Source organism: Canis lupus, chromosome 28, assembly GCF_048164855.1.
Source record: "Canis lupus baileyi chromosome 28, mCanLup2.hap1, whole genome shotgun sequence".
Taxonomy (NCBI): domain Eukaryota; kingdom Metazoa; phylum Chordata; class Mammalia; order Carnivora; family Canidae; genus Canis; species Canis lupus.
The window spans coordinates 17,464,377-17,481,822 of NC_132865.1; the positions used below are offsets into that span (position 1 = coordinate 17,464,377).

The 17,446-nt window shown below is 34.8% G+C and overlaps 1 long non-coding RNA gene across 1 annotated transcript in view; it reads left to right on the forward strand.

Annotated features, from left to right (window-relative positions):
• Nucleotides 1–15,787: 15,787 nt before the first annotated feature.
• The window catches only part of LOC140619963 (uncharacterized), a 4,350-nt gene continuing 2,691 nt past the window's right edge, over nucleotides 15,788–17,446 (forward strand). The window contains exon 1 of the long non-coding RNA XR_012019720.1: nucleotides 15,788–16,652. This is a non-coding gene — a long non-coding RNA (uncharacterized lncRNA). The remainder of the gene's footprint in view (nucleotides 16,653–17,446) is intronic.

Here is a 17,446-nt window from a genome sequence, read left to right on the forward strand (position 1 = left end):
GCCTGGACCACAGAACTCAGCCTGGCTTAAGGAAGGGGTTGCCCCTTCCTTTTGTTTAGTTGACAATGTTCTATAAAGTGCCATATTGACTTGGCATTGTTAAGAAGATTTTAAAATTGTAAATAAAATTGATATATAAATTTATTTTACATTAATTTCTGGAAATAACTATTTTTTTTTAATTCTCTTTGGCTTCTAGTTACTTAGGTTTTAGTTGAAACAAGAAGCAGTTTTCTTGTTCTTTATTACAGATTCATGCTTCTGGTTAAAATGATACCTAAGATTTGAGGATTTAAGGGAGAGATGCCAAAGGTCATATTTGCTGTAATATTTTTTTATTAAAGTATAGTTGACATGCGATGTAACATTAGCTTCAAGAGTAAGACATAGTGATTTGACAACTCTATACATTATGGTGTGCTCACCACAAGTGTAGCTCTGACACCATACGACACTATTACAATCTCACTGATTATATTCCCTGTGCTGTGCCTTTCATCCCCATGACTTACTCATTCTGTAATGGGTGCTTAGCCTCCCAATCTCCTTCACCCATTTCTCCCATTCTCCTGAGCCCTCATCCTTCTAGCCACTATCAGTTTGTTTTCCATATTTATGGATCTGTTTCTACTTTTTTGTTTTGTTTATTTTTGAACAACAAATGCACCAAGAACTTTCTCTGAAAATCTTCATTCAGGAAACCTTGGTGAGTGTCTGGTATTGAGAGGCAGTCTCATGTAGTTAAGAACATAGACTCTTTTAGTCAGCCTGCCTAGGTTCAAATCCAAGATCCACTACTTACTTAGTAACTGTGTGTTCTTGCTCAAGTAACTTAATCTCTTTTTAAATTTCCTCATCTGCAAATGGGGATAATACCTGCCTCCCAGTTGAGTATTAAATTACTTGATATATGTAGAACGTTGAGAATAGTACAGGATACAAAGCAAATATTTACATACCATGCACTAGTAGTATTTTACCATCATTCAACTTAAATTACTACCAGTTTACTTCATCTAATACATGTGTCTTTCTTTGATTCTAAAATTTTTTTTTAATTTTTTAAAATTTATTTATGATAGTCATACAGAGAGAGAGAAAGAGAGGCAGAGACACAGGCAGAGGGAGAAACAGGCTCCATGCACTGGGAGCCCGACGTGGGATTCGATCCCAGGTCTCCAGGATCGCGCCCTGGGCCAAAGGCAGGCACCTAACCGCTGAGCCACCCAGGGATTCCCTGATTCTAAAATTTGTAAATGAGATCAACAACTTATCACTTTCTTTAATCTAGTGACTAGTTTCTGAGATCTTCTGACTTGACTCTATAGGACTGTTGCAATAGTGGAAATTTCCCATTTATTTGCATGTTTATTTTGTAATTGACAAGAATATGTCTGGAGTCAAGGGTAAAGTTAGTGTGGTAAGTGCACCTGGGGTTTATATACTCTGAATTGATGATTCTCCAAGCAGGGATTCACTCTCTGTGTTTGAAATTATAAAAAAATATAGCAGAAGTGGGGAAAGGTTTTATATATTCTCTTAGCTGCAAAACATTTGGAGCCCAGTAGGCAGCATGGGCTGTTACTTGGGGATTTTTTTTTCCCTTTTAGCTGTATACATTGATAAAACTGAATATCAAGTGAAAGTTTTAAAGTAATATCTACCTTTAGACATTATTTTAGTCATATGGCTGAGATAATGTAACAGTATGTGTAACTTGTCCTCCTTAAAAATGGTTGATCTTAGACATAGGAGTCAAAAGCTAATCTGGGCTAATTTATAAGTAAGAATCTGGAGTCCACATGTTTTTTTGGCTGAACACCCTGGAACAAGACTTTGTCTTTTAAGTGTTTGTTGTGTGACCTTCTATATCTAGAAGTTTTGCCTTTGGTTGTGAGCCTTAGCTGTACTTTATTGAATAAAGCTATAATGTTCTATTAAAGAAAGGTTCCAGAAGAATCATTATCTTTATAACCAGAACAGATATGACTTGTTAATTTCACTTATATTTTTAAGAGTATGACTAATTCTTCCTGCTACCTATGGGTTCTTTTTAAAGAAAATAAACACTTCCATGTATGTAGTAAGGTTACCAAATTACCTTAATGGAGGTTATAAGACTTACTTTATAATTTACAGAAAAAAATTTGAAGTTCTGAAAAGTTTTTAATTCCCAAGATAGCTGTTTTACTGTGGGCAGTAGATGTTAATAGGAGCCACTTTAGTGACCACAAGTTTTCAATGGCTTTTCAATGTCCTGAACTAATTTTAAAATGTGTACAAATTAAGGTTGAATTATTTGGGACAATATTTTTATCTTAATCATTTAAGTATAGTACAAGAGAAATCTTTACTTGCAGTGTTGCAGTCCTGTGGCTCCCGTAATATGCCATTGAGAAACACAACTATAAAAATATCAAATCAACTTTTGGTACTTTGTCAAAGTGAATGGAAAAAAAGATGATTTAAGAAAAAAGCTTTTCAGTGATCTATTTTTAAGTAATTCAATCTCTACTGATTGAGAATTTAAAACTAAACCTGGCATCTTATGTACATAGTAGAAAGAAACCTAAGAGTTAAAAGAGCTAGTGAAAAAATATTTAAACAAATTATACTTTAGAAACATCTTGAAGAATTCCCTGTCCATGGGACTTTTCACTAAATGTCCATGGGACTTTTCGCTAAATTTTGACATAGTATAAGCTATAATAGCTTTTCAATACAGATACATGGAATTGACATTCAATAAAATGATGTTGTTTTGGATAGTGAGAAATAGAAAAAAAATCATATGTTTTCCATAGAAGATGAGACATAGGCCATTGATTTTTTACCTCCCCCTAAACACTCAAGATGCTATATTGTATTGAGATAAAAAACAAAACAAAAGAAAACAAATCCCATGTTTAAAATTTTTATTTACTAATATTTTGTGATTCTACTGTGACTCATTTCATTGTTTATTTTATGTTTCAAGGACATAAAGAATCTAAAACTTTGTTTCAAGGACATAAAGAATCCAAAACATGAAAAGTTTGAAATGACTATAGAACACAGGCTAGATCAAGTAGGAAGTGAGACAACAAGGTACTAGCATATAGGAAGAATGTAGAAAGGGACATGGCTGGCTGAGCTAAAAAGACACAATAGGTGCAATGCCATGATGACATTAGTAAGCTGGAGGCATAGAGGTTGAGTTCAAAAGTGGAAAGTTTGGATTGAAAGTATCAAGGATGCCTGGGTGGCTCAGCGGTTAAGCGTCTGGCTTTGGCTCAGGTCATGATCCTGGAGTCCTGGGATTGAGTCTTGGCCTTGGGCTCCCTGCTTGGAGCCTGCTTCTCCCTCCACCTGTGTCTGGCCTCTCTCTCTCTCTGTGTCTCTCATGAATAAATAAATAAAAATCTTAAAAAAATAAGAATAGGTATCAGAGAGAACGTGTGCCCAGATGTGACAATAGCACCGAGTGACTACATCACAGCGGAGAGAAGGGCCATGGAATATGGATGCTAGTGTGTTGTATGGATGACTCACAAATATGATGATTTCACCAGAGATTGACAAGATTTGGAACAGCCCAGAAGATTTGACCAGTGTCTATAATCTTAGTAAAAAGCATGTCAGTACATGAGAGTTTTTTTTTTAATTTTTTAATTTATTTATGATAGTCACACACACAGAGAGAGAGAGAGAGGCAGAGACACAGGCAGAGGGAGAAGCAGGCTCCATGCAGGGAGCCCGATGTGGGACTCGATCCTGGGTCTCCAGGATCACGCCCTGGGCCAAAAGCAGGTGCTAAACCGCTGCACCACCCAGGGATCCCCGAATTTTTTAGATAGTACAGCCTATTGCCATCGGCCCCCAAGGAAAATAGAAGAGTAATAGGCCTTAAGGTTCTTAAGACTCAATCATCTTCCCAACTTAGAGAATATTTTGAGTAAGTAAATAACTAAGTCTTATCCCAGGTAGACAGTGTTTCCTAAAAGGACATCTCAGCTCTCCTAAACTTAAGGCAATGAGGCAGGTATAAAAAACATACCACGGGTTTTCTTCTTAGGAAGTCTATTCCCTGAGTGTACACTGTTATTATTCATGACTACTGTTGTTTCAGATAAAGATATCATCTTGTTTATCAGTAGATCTGACTTTGTCCACTCTCTTGCCTTCATATGCCGGTTTGGTTCCTCCAAAAGGTAGACAGAATTACACATGCAAGAGACTGCTCAAAATTCCTGTGAAGGATAAAAGGGGAGGGAGCAAGAAAAGGCAGAGAAAAACCTCAGACCTCAATGAGTGTCTGACACCTTAGAGAAGAGAGAGACAAAGGACTGGGTCAAGTGAGCCTCGGTCTACTCAGAAAATCTTGGCCAGGTTGCTGGGATGGCCAAGAGCAAAGGTTGCCCATTTGAGTAGCCCTGTCTTGGCCAGATCTGACCTGCTCTAGGACCTCCACCAGCTAAGCTCAGTGAAGCTTGGGAGCAGACCATGTGTAGCATGGCTTAGGTGTTAACGTCACAGGTGAGTGGATGGGTGGCAGCTGGAGGTTGCCAGCAGAATCTGTAGGGGCAGCGTGTTTCCTCAAAGGCAGATCTAAATGTGGATGTCAAGGGCATCACACTTTTAGGAACACTTTTTAGTGTTTTTTTAGCTTTTTCTTTTATTCCCCTAAACATTGCCTCATGTCTTCCTCCCTCTTCTGTGTTCATTTTTTCCCTTTAAATTCATGTATATACTTTAGTAATTTTTCAGTGATGATCTGTGTAGAAAATTATATCCCTTTGTGTAAAAACATCTTTACTTTTATATGGTAGTTTACTTGGGAATATATTTCTCATATGATACTTGTTTGCTCTTGGCAGTTTGAAATCGTCACTTCTGTTATTGCTTCTGCTCTTATGGATGAGAATCTGCTCTTTGTATAATTGTTGCTTCTTTATTGAATCTGTCTTTTTGTTCTCATTAGTTTTAATATTTTTTGTCCTTATTAATTATCAGTCTCACTAGATATATCTCAATGTGGACTTATTTTTATTCATACAATGTATGATTCTTGTATCTGAGTATCAATATGTTGCTTCAGTTCTATGAATTTTTAATCTTTACTCCTTTCATACTTCTTCTCCCATTTTTCTGTACTCACACTTTTATTTATTTATTCATTATTAAACATTTTATTTTGGGAGCACCTGGGTGGCTCAGTGGTTGAGCATCTGCCTTCAGCTCAGGTCGTGATCCTGGGGTCCTGGGATTGAGTCCCCTCAAGCTCCCTGCAGGGAGCCTGCTTCTCCCTCTGCTTATGTCTCTGTCTCTGTGTGTCTCTTGTGAATTAAAAAAAAATCTTTTTTAAAAAGGGGGACACCTTTGTGGCTTGATCTGTTAGGTGGCTGTCTTTGGCTCTGAGCTTGATCCTAGGGTCCTAGGATGGAGCTCTACATTGGGCTCCCTGCTCCGTGGGGAGCCTGCTTCTCCTTTTCCCTCTGCCTGCCACTCCCACTCCTGTGCTCTCTCTTTCTGTCAAATAAATAAATGAAATCTTTAAAAATAAATTTAAACAGTTTTAAAAAAAGATTTTATTTTTAAGTAATCTCTATACCCAATGTGGGACTCAAACTTACAACCCTGATATCAAGCATCACATGCTCTACCAACTGAGGCTTCCAGGTGTCCCTGTATTCACCACTTTTAACCATTAACTATATATTACATCCTACTTATTCTTTTCTTAACATACCTCAAATCCCTTCATATTTTCATGTCTCATTCTATGTAGGTTTCTCAGACAAAGCTTCCAACATTGATTTATTGTTTAGTTGTATTTAATCTGGTTTTTAAATTATTTATGGAGTTTCAAATATCAGTGGCTTTCTTTGTTGTTGGTGGTGTTATTGTTCTAGAAATCCCATCCTTCCTCATAGTGTGCTGATCTTAATGAGGGTTTCTAATTCTCTTTTATCTTTTTAATTAATGCTTATATAGTATTACCTTTCAGATAATTCAAGTTCTAAGAGCACGAATGTTCATATTATTACTCTGTTTTATTGTGTAGTTTGTGATTCTTTTCCTGTGAATTTACTTTCTGGTCAAGTTGACTCCTTTGTCCTTCCTCACCCCAAATCTTGTGGGAGGAGACCTGAATGGTTACTGCTAATGGTGCAGAGGTTTCACATTCTGAGGTCAGTTTACATAATTTCTTAGTTTGGGGTACCTGTGTTTTGAGTAATATAGATTCAGCCTCCATATTCTTGTGTAGAAGAATACAGGGATTTTAATTTATTTGGAGAATTTTTTTCCTGTCCTGAGTCCCAGATGGAGATAAGCATCCTGTCTACTTCCTTAAGCTACTGTATTTTTTTCTAGTCTATGTATGTCTAGTCAGACTATTAGAATTCCATGCCTTACTCAGACTCAAGGTTTTTCTTGTCTCCCATTAAAATACTGACTTCTATATGTTAGGGTTTATACCCAATAGGCTCTTCCTTGATCCCTAAAATAGGAGCTTGGTTATTTACCATCCTGGCTATAAATTCCCTTTTTAAATTTCTTAACACTGATCCTTCCTATATAGATAGCTTGCTAAATATTTTTTTTCAATTACATATTTATATTATGTGTTCAAATTAGAGGCAGACCTGCTCTGTCATCTTTGACATAACTTTTATATGCTCCCTATTTTTAACAAAATCTTTGCTAATGTTATGGTAACTTTTCAAAATTCTTATTTTAAAACTTTATGTGCTCAAATTTTAGAACCTTAGGATACATTTCTAGTTTTCTTCAGACTAGTTGAAGTTCTTTTTTTGTGTGTGTGCATAGAGAAAATTCTAGAAGGAATTAACTTAAAAATCAACATGGAATTCTAAAAGAGAATTCTACATGACATTGTGAAATGGGTATGTATATTAAAGATGTGAGTAGAAATCTCGTGGCTTTTGGATTCTATTCCACCTGAAAGATTTAAAAGTATGAATAAAATGCATAGAAAAACATTACTACATGCCTACATAGTAGAATTTTAAAAGTTTAGTAGCTCAATATCAGTGTCAGGCCATAAAAATTTACTTAAAATCTTACCCTGTTTCACTCTCATGCAGTGGTTAAGGGCATGACCTCTGGAACCCCTTTCCTGGGTTAATTCATTATGTGACTTTGGACATATTTTTAAACTTCTTTCCTCCCCCCTTTTCCAAAAGATTTTTCTTATTTGAGAGACAGAGAGCATGAGCTGACAGAGGGGCAGAAAGGCAGAAGGGTAGAGAGTAGCAGACTCCTCACTGAGCAGGGAGCCTTTTATGGGCCTTGATCCCAGGACCCTGGGATCAGGACCTGAGCCCAAAGGCAGATGCTTAAGTGACTGAGCCACCCAGGGGAACCCAAACTTCTTTCTTTCTCAATTTCTTAATATCTGTTTGTACAATAGTAGTAAGTTCCTCAGAGAGCTATTGCATTAAATTAGAACATAAATAAAAGACTTCTAATTGCTGGCTATTCTTATTGCTACTTCTATGGCTATAATTAGTGGTTCTCAAATTTGGTATTCTAGAAAAGAATAAAAAAGAAAAATAAAACAAATAGAAGACTTGCATAAGGTATCCAACATTTTAATGACAGTAGAAAAATAATTACTACCATCTACTATCACATATATAAGATAAATATTTTAAGACATAAAAAAGTGAACAAAGGTAGCTTTCTAAAAAAAAAACTCATTACAATGTATTTATTATTCTATGTCACCATGGAACAGTGGAAATTTCATCATGAAGCACCAGTATGAGATTTGAAAATCTTTGTTTTAAACATCTTTGACTGGAAGGCAGGATAAATTGTATGCCCAGGGTGTTCTACAATAGCTTTAAGGTAATAGAGAAATATCCTTTTGTAGTTTAGGGATAGCAATCAAATGTCCTTGCTTAAAAAAGAGAACTAAATTAATCTGAAAGCATCAATTAAGGAGAATCACTTAGAAATAAATTGTTCAACTATAATATAAGAATTGACTATGTATAGGTCTAAAGAATAATTAATATTCCATTTTGTAAAAAAAAAATTGTACTGAGATGACTTCAAAGTAATTGAATACAAAGAAGGAAATCACTCAGCACTCTTCTGATTTGCTAAAATATAATGCTCAGGTCTGCACTCCCCACTCCCCAGCCTAAAGGAGGATTAAGGAACTTAGGGGTTCATATGAGCAATATAAGACTGAGTAAGGGATAAGAAAATAAAATGAAAGTCTTGAGTAAAGGACATGGAATTTAAGTTTTTTTTTTTCCATGAAAGAATATGGCTGAGGATCATTTTAGGAATTATTTTCAACTATACAGAGGGATTATGGTGCCAAATGAGGGTAGTTACTATTATTTTTTATGAGATTCCAAGTTGACTGAAGTTTAGTCCAGAGGAACTGGACTATCTACTGCTATTCACCCACACATCAGTTGGACTCTGTTGGATATACCCTTTGTGTAAAATACGAGGCCAGTTTGCTAGGATATACACAGTGATTAAAGATGAAAGATGTGGGATGTGATTGCTTCCTACTTTCATGGTGCTTTTATTTATCTATTAGGGACATTGATATGTATACACATTACAATGATAGAAGACATTGTAAAAAAAAGCTCTATGCAGATGAAGAGAACCTTTTCATTGAAGCAGTTAGAAGACCTCATGAGAACATTTCAGATTCATGACAGGAAGGGAAAAGACAAGTGCTGGAGAGAGTATTTACGTTCACTCAATGGTAGATAAGCTTATATTATTAAAAAAAAAAGCTTATTTTGCTTGTAATACAATGGTATTATAAGAAAATATTGGAATATTAATGTGAAAGAATAGATTGGAGTCACATTACATGTATTATAAACTAATTAACATTATAAATTAGTTAATATTATAAACTCGGGAGAATCATTTATTATATTTTGTGTATTTTAAGAAATATTTTTTTTCTTTTTTAAAAGATTTTATTTATTCATGAGAGACACAGAGAGAGAGAGGGGCAGAAGGAGAGGGCAGAGGGAGAAGCAGGCTCCCTATAGGGAGCCTGATGTGGGACTTGATTCCAGGACTCTGGGATCATGACCTGGGCCAAAGGCAGATGCCTAACCAACAGAGCCACCCGAGTGCCCCTAGAAATATTCTTTAAAAATTCAATTAAAAGATCAATGTATTTTACCTAAACAACAGAAAGTTGTTTTTACCTAAATTTTACCTAAGTAATAGAAAATTGACTATCTGGAAACTATCAAGGTTTGACATCCAGTACACACAGTATTATAAGAATTCAGAACACTTTTCTCTTTCCCAAAATTGAAATTGCCAGACTTAGCAAATAAAATTATTGTATATTATCTGGCAATCCTATCAACAATGTATTTGGCTCTGTCAGTTCTGTGCTAATGGCTCTGTCTCTTCTGAATTTTTTTTTTTAAAGATTTTATTTACTTATTCATGAGAGATACAGAGAGAGAGAGAGAGAGAGAGAGAGAGGCAGAGACACAGGCAGAGGGAGAAGCAGGCTCCATTCAGGGAGCCTGACATGGGATTGGATCCCAGGTCTCCAGGATCAGGCCCTGGGCTGAAGGTAGCTCTAAACCACTGAGCCACCGGGGCTGCCCCTGTCTCTTCTGAATTAATGCCGTCATGAGTTGAAATATTTAAAAGTGGCCTTTCTTTGGTTTTACAGGATGCTAAGAAACTCATGATAAAACTGATACTTTGCCAGTTTTTGTTTGTTTGTTTGGTGGAGGGAATGTCAATAATTTGCCTTATAAATATATAAATCATCTCTATTTTACATTAAAATTAACTTTTATCTGAAAACTAGTGTAACTATTGTACTCATGTTAAAAAAGTAGGCAAAAAAAAAAGGAAGGCAAACTATATAAAAGTATATTTACTAAATACTGTCCCCTTCCAGAGCCAACTGTTTATCAACTTGTAATCCTTCTGTTATTTGTGTATTTAAATGTATATATGCACATCTCTTTACACACATGGGAGCATGTTATATATATTCTTCTGCATCTTGCTTTTTTCATTTGACTTATCTTGGCAATTTTTCCATATGAACAAATTATAGCTTTACGTTATTATTTTTAATTGCTACATAGTATTCTATTATATGATATACCTTTATTTATTTGAACAGCTTCCTGTCGATGGCCTTTGAGTGGCTTCCCCTTACTGTTTATTTTGCTTTATGTATATAATTGAAATAATAGCGATAAAGCTATTATTTGCTATCTTTGTTTAACGTTTTCCATGAGCATGTTTTCACAGTACTCCATAAATGAAAATGCTATTTCTATTTTTAAACACTTTGCAATTTAGATTTAGATTTAGAACACATGCACACCCCAGTGTGCATCGATTGCCTGCTGTGTGCCAGCCCCTTTCCTGTGCTGTCACTTCTCATTCTCCAAGGGTGGATTAAGCAAGTGTTGGAGGCGTAGCAGTGACCTGGCCATGCATGCATACACTTTCCACATGGCCCTCAGCAGCCAGGAGACACCTGATTCATTTTCTTCTATGGTGATTTAGAAAGGACAAGTCACCTGACCAAATTCAGGGAGCTTATAAACTGCAAAGCCTAGGTTCCAGAGCAGTTTATTTAAAACACACTCTCAGTGATAGTAGAATGTCTCTGATTTCAATATTAGAAGGGGATAGATGCTGTCAAGTAAATAAAAAATATAGCTATGCAAAGGAGGGTTTTATAAAATATCTTTATAAAAAGGGCTCCTAATCCCAATAATTTGCTGTTCCTTGGCTGCAGAAATACAAAACATTTTTACAGGTCAGATAATTGTGATTATATATCTGTCTCTGGAAGACCTTTGCTTCCGTAATTTCAGTAATTGCAGACAAACATAACAGCTTCTTTCTCTCCCCTCCCTTCCTCAACATAGCTCATATGGGTTTCTTATTAATATTTCAGGATGGATTACAATTAATCATTAGCAGAGGAGATCAATCTCTATAAACCCCACCCCGAATTTATCATAACATAAACGCTATAGAAGCAATTTCATTTTTGTTTAGTGGAAGAAAACATGAAGAGTAGATTTTATTAAATACCATACTTAAAGGGTCTAAACGGTTGGTTAGGTGGATAGGTGATAGATAGAAGATAGATGATAGATAGATAGATAGATAGATAGATAGATAGATAGATAGATTATAGCTTCTTTAAACCTTTTATATATAATTTTGAGCGATGAGTTGGATTTTGAAGATTTCCGGTATAGAGCGTGGAGACGGACTGGCAAGAAAAAGAACTTACAAATGAAGAAAATCATGACTGCCAGAAAGGGAAATGTTTTTATTTTTATATAAAAATCATACAACATTAAGATTGTATGCAAAACAAGAGATCACATATTAATTCCCTCTCATTAAACGGACAAGAAAACCAAGACATGGTAATGTTGAGTGTTTTCCTGACTCACAAAGCTAATTTGTTAACATCAAGGCTAGGATCCAGGGTCTCTGTTGGTCTGACTTAAAAAGTCTTATGCAAGAACCATTCATAAATTTCAGGAATTACTTCTTAAACTGCTATTCCATATATTCCTGTGTCTCTAAGATTTAGCTAAGTTCTTTTTGATCAGCACAGTTATCAATGTTCTGGATGTGGATGATTAGATTGCAAGACTGATCTGATCTGTTCATTTTGAAGATTGGAATAACTGGTCAGTGATCCACTAAAATGGTCAGTGATTATTTTAGCCAGTAGAATGACCAAATTGGCAATCAGACATTATAGCAGTTAAAGAAAACTAACTAGGTATGTTGAGGGGCATCATATGACTATAGTGCAGTTTTGGATTTTGATTAAAAAGATGTGAAATTGGAATGCCCACGCCATGAAGGATTTGGAATGGGAATAAGATTTATACCTATCCATGTAATATTGTAATAGCACTTAAATAAAAACCACCATCAAGCAGATGACACAGGATTTATTCACTATCCCCTTACTTAGAGGAGGCTGTAAAAGAGTTATATTAAACAGCTATGGTATAGTGAGAATACTGGACTTCATAAAACCTGGATGTAAATCTGGATTTTGATATTTACAGGTCTTATGACCTTGGAAAAGTCATTAAATAAAGCTGTAATTTTATACTGATAGCTTATTGACTTATTGAAAAACTTAAACAAGATAATATATGCATAAAATTATTTGCAAAGCAATTTGGATGTGTTAAGTATTGCTGTTATAGTTGGTAGTGAATCCTAGTCAATCCTTGGATGATACTGAATATCAAACAATGACTACTGAACATCTGCAGGTGTGTTTTATGTTCTTTGAGCAGTGTTTTTTAATTTTTTAAAGAGATTTTATTTATTTATTTTAGAGAGAGATGCACACAGAGCATGAGCAAGGTGGGAAGGCAGAGGGAGAAGGAGAAAATCTCAAGCAGACTCCCTGCTGAGCAGGGAGCCCTACTTGGGGTTTGAGTTCAGGAGCCTGAGATCATGACTTGAGCAGAAACCAAGATTTGGACCCTTAGCTGAGCCACCAAAGTGCTCATGAGCAGTGTTGGGTTTTTTTGTTTGTTTGTTTTAATTTATTTACTCATGACAGACAGAGAGAAAGAGAGGCAGAGACAAAGGCAGAGGGAGAGGGAGAGAAGCAGGCTCCATGCAAGGAGCCTGACATGGGACTTGATCCCGGGTCTCCAGGACCACACCCCGGGCCGAAGGTGGTGCCAAAGTGCTGGGCCACCGGGGCTGCCCATGAGCAGTGGTTTTTAAACCATGCCCCAGACCTCTAGAAACTCTAAGCTACTTTCAGAAAATCCTTGAAATTTCATCATAATATTTTTGTTATTTTCTTTTTTCATGTAGGTTGGAATTTGTACACAATGCTGGAGCCTTAGAAGTCCTGGTTTCTTAGCATGAATCAAGTAGCACCAAACTGTATTAGAGGTCATAATATTCTTCAAGGTTATACCCTTGAACCTTAAAAAAAAAAAGCCCTCATCTGTTATAAACTCCATGAGTCTATAACAACAAGGGAAATGACCTATAGGGTTTGTTGTTGATAAAATTTTAACTTTTGAGGAATTTTAGAATTTTGGAAAATTTCTATCTGCCATTATGAGCTAGAAAGATTTCCCATACTTACTGAAATTTCTAGTGGGATCATGATAGTAATAGTGAGTTGATTATTTTTTGATATCCTATAATGAAATGTGTCAATAATTGGAAGGTCTGCATAACCCAGTGAACCAATACTTTCCAACAGATTAACTAATGAGTAATAAGATTATACATCAGTCAAAAGTCTATTAAGAATGAAAGATAAATAATGGAATTTAGCATAAAAAGAATGGAAAGCTATTGATATGATTTTGAATTCCACATTGCAACTTTTAAGAAACTACTACTTGTTGATATTTGGTATATATTAAAGAAGAATATCCATGATTAGATGAAAAGTCTACTTAATGAGTTTGTCTCTTTCCCAATTACAGATTTGTGAAAGGCTGGATTTTCCTTAGATCCTCAACCCAAACAATATATTGCAAGATCGAATGTAAAAGAAGAAATGAGGAATTCAGTATCTTCTATTAAGGCACACAGTAAAGAGATTCATATAACAATACCACTTTCCTCACTCTTTTTAATTTTGGAAAAGATTATTATCTTAGTATAGTATATTATTCATGTTAACATTTAATTAGTCTACAGTTGTTATTTTTAATGAATTACTGAATAGCTTAGGAAAAAATTTGTTTTACTTTAATATGCTAAATATCAGTAACTATAATATACATAAACAAGTGCTATTGTCACCTTGATAATTTTTAATAGTGTAATTCTGAGACCAAAAAGTTTCAGAATGTCTGTCCTAAGCTGTCATTACTAGGGATGTTTGAACCACCATAGTATTGACTCCTCAAAGGCCTTTCATAGATGCATAAGAATGGACAAAATTCCTAACTACAAGTTTTCTGTGTGTCTTCTGGGGCAGAATTTCCCATTTCTTGTTATTTTGTTTGTAGACCCCATCTGCCTAGTTCATCTTCATAGTTATATTGCTTCCACAAAAATGCAGGATACAAATGGGACCTTAATAAATCTATGTTGGTTGGAAGCATAACTGAATGCATGTAGACATTCACACCAGGGGCATTCTGATCAATAAATATGAAAATCTCATAGCCACCAGAATGATGTGGGTAGTGTCAAATGAATGAATATGTCATGAACATGTAGCTCATGATTGCTGTGGATTTTGTTGTTTGAAAATGGAGGAAATAATGTCACCCTATGTCTACTTGATTAAAAGCTTCATGAAAGGGGATTTTAAAAGCAAAAATGGGTGCTTTTAAAGCATCAAGAGCAGTAAGAAGAATAGAAGACTAAGAGACAGTATGAAATAATATTCAAAACAGTAAATAGTTTAGTGAGAGAGGAAGACAAACTCATTTACAGAGAAGACTAAGGAATGAAAAGCACAGCTCCTAGTTGAAAATGTAAAACTGAGTCAGCTGAGAAATGATTACCTGTACAGACAGACAAGAGAAAAGTCTATGGAATCTTGTGAATTTGGAAGCAGTGAAGTTGGTTTCATGGTACTTTGAAATCTAGGGCACACACTTCTGAAATGAGAGCTCATTCACCTAGCCCACTATCTTAAGCAGCTTAATCAAAACTTAAAAAAAATTAAGAAACTTTTTTTTTCTGAGAAGCAATTTTGAAGTGGGTCCTGAAATAGAGGCTTGCCTACTGATGTCAGATTATCCAACAGGTGAAAGAGAAGCCATTTCGTGATTATTTTATCAAACTGGCTTTAAGTGAGCTTATTTTTAGGGAATAGAAGGGGAGAAATATTTCACTTTATACTTGAGGTATTTGAGAAAAAATGACTGTAATTCCACTTTGAAAAAGGAATTTCTATTTATTTCCTTATGGTTAGCTAGATGAGTGTTATTATGCTTAACAATTTTTAACATAGTCCAAAACAGAGTATTATAAAACAGACTATTTGATGTATTGTTCAGAATTTTTTATGTTAACATTTGGTAAGAAAGCAGATAGTATTTGTGTAAAATCTCACCCCAATTTATTGGTAAGGAATTATCATATTCAAGGGAACTTTAGAGGCATATAATTAAATGTACATTAATTTAATTCACTTATGTCATTTTTTCATCACAAACTATCATGATTTTGTATTATTTCATGTATTATTATTTCATGATTTTAAAAAATCCCCCAAATAATCTCAAAACCGCTGAAATATTAACAAGCCTTTCTCTCCACTCTTGAAATGCCCTCCACTATGATAATCTATAAAAAGAGTTGACTAAATATCTAAATGTAAAAATCAAACCCTGGTTTTCACTTAAGTATAGAGACCATCAAGTGATTTCATACCATATTTCACTGATCTATATATTTGATTTGCTTTCTATTTTATCTCTTAATTTAATGATGTCCTTATACATCCTTCATCCATTCTTACTATTGAAACATATTTTGTTGTGTATATGCACACAAATATTTGTGCCATATATGTGTACGCACATTTTCTATTTTTTTTGCACATTTTATATTTTTGATGGAGTTTGTGGTTATAACTGTTAATAGTGCCCTAAGCAGCAGTGATGTATACACTTTAAGACCAGAGATAAAAGCAATCTTACATATATCTATACATATCCAAATGTAGATTCAAATATTTCCTCTCAAATATAAGGAGATAAATCTATATCTATGTCTGTATCTATTGTTCTACAAATTTGTCCTTTGCTAGAAGATGATGAAGAAAATGTAATCAAGATTGTGCTTTTGGTAGTTTCCCTTTTAGGCAGAGGTGAAAACCTCGAACTAACTTTAAAGGTCAAGTCATAAACACACCTGTGCTCTAAGGTGTGCCCTAAGTCTCTCAATTCTGTGTGCCTCATGAATATGGCAAAGCCCTCAGCCATTCTACTAAAAGAGACCAATGAAACATGCTGATTTTAGATTCAGTGAAGCCCAGTTTCTCAGGATAACGCACACACAGCTCTGTCACTCTAATCTATACAGGACTCTAATCTATACAGGACAAGAACTAGCCTGCAGTCGGAAGCCCAGCCTGTCCTTTGGGCATTGTGTCTGTAGCTAACAACCTTGCTAGTTAATATAACAGTAGCTTATATAAGTTATGGTGGGAAAAACCCTATGGTAATGTGCATTTTTACCAGTTAGTAAGAAATCCTCTCATAGAAACAGAACGTAATTAATTTGACACGAGCACATGTCATTTTGCTATTTTCCTATGGTAAGGGGAAAAAAAAAGATTTTACAACTCTGCTTGCTCCCTTCTCAAACTTGGATAAGCTACTTCAATTTAAATAAGTATTTCAATTTGTTTTTGGTATTATTTTTGATTTTCCGATTTCAAATATACATCCAGTTGTATTCCTACACAGAAAGAAGAGACCTTGTCTAATAAATGTGAGCCTTGTCTAAGAAACACCAAGAAAACAGGCAAGAAATAGTATGTACTTTTCTGTATGGATGTTAAAACAATATCACTAATATAATTTTGGAAAGAACTCTCACTCCTGCTGTTTGGAAAGCAAATGAGCTAATGCTATAATTTCTCTTCTTGATAAGATTCATCAGCGGTTGATTCCCAAAACTGCATGGTAAGTACATGCACAAACGTAATCAACCAAATCATTAGCATTTGTTAAAGAAGACAGTTTCAAACTGATGGGCAGCACTAAAGAAAGATATAAATCTCTTCCTTTCTAAATCCTATTTGAACGTATACATAAACTGTTTTGCAGTACAATTAAATATATTTTTACTCTTTCTATGAAAGAGACATCAATATATATCCCGCCCCCAATACACAATGGTAAAAATACCGTTTTGGAGCCTACTGAACTGAGTTTCAGATTTATATGAAATAGCAAGTTGCTTTAAAAAAAAAAAAAAGGCATTGATGTCTTAGCTTGACATTGTTTTAAAGTAATAGATCAATCTCTAATGTTCACTTGCATTTTGTTATAAAGTCAGTGTTTATGGTTTATCATAAGGTGGTATCCTTAAGGCCCCTCAGGAAAGAATTCTATTTAAATGTTATTTATCCTTGATTGCCTTGGATCAAGGCAACTTTGTGATAGTTACCATGCTCTCATCTTTTTCATATTAAAGAATAAATATCCAAGTTAAATTTTGCCCCTTAGTGGTATATTCTTGTTTTTCAGTAGAGTTGTGCTTTGTATTAAATTATCTAATAGTTTATTTCTCTTAAAAAGATGAGATCATGAAATGCAAACGTAATGCTCAAAAAGTCATGATTCACAATTTTCTTTTTGGATTCTAAAACCCAGATACTATTAAGAATATCTAATACCTACTTTAAAATAGGCTATGCTATAGCATATAAATATAAATCATACTAATATACATGGTTTTGGCAAGGTTCTTATAA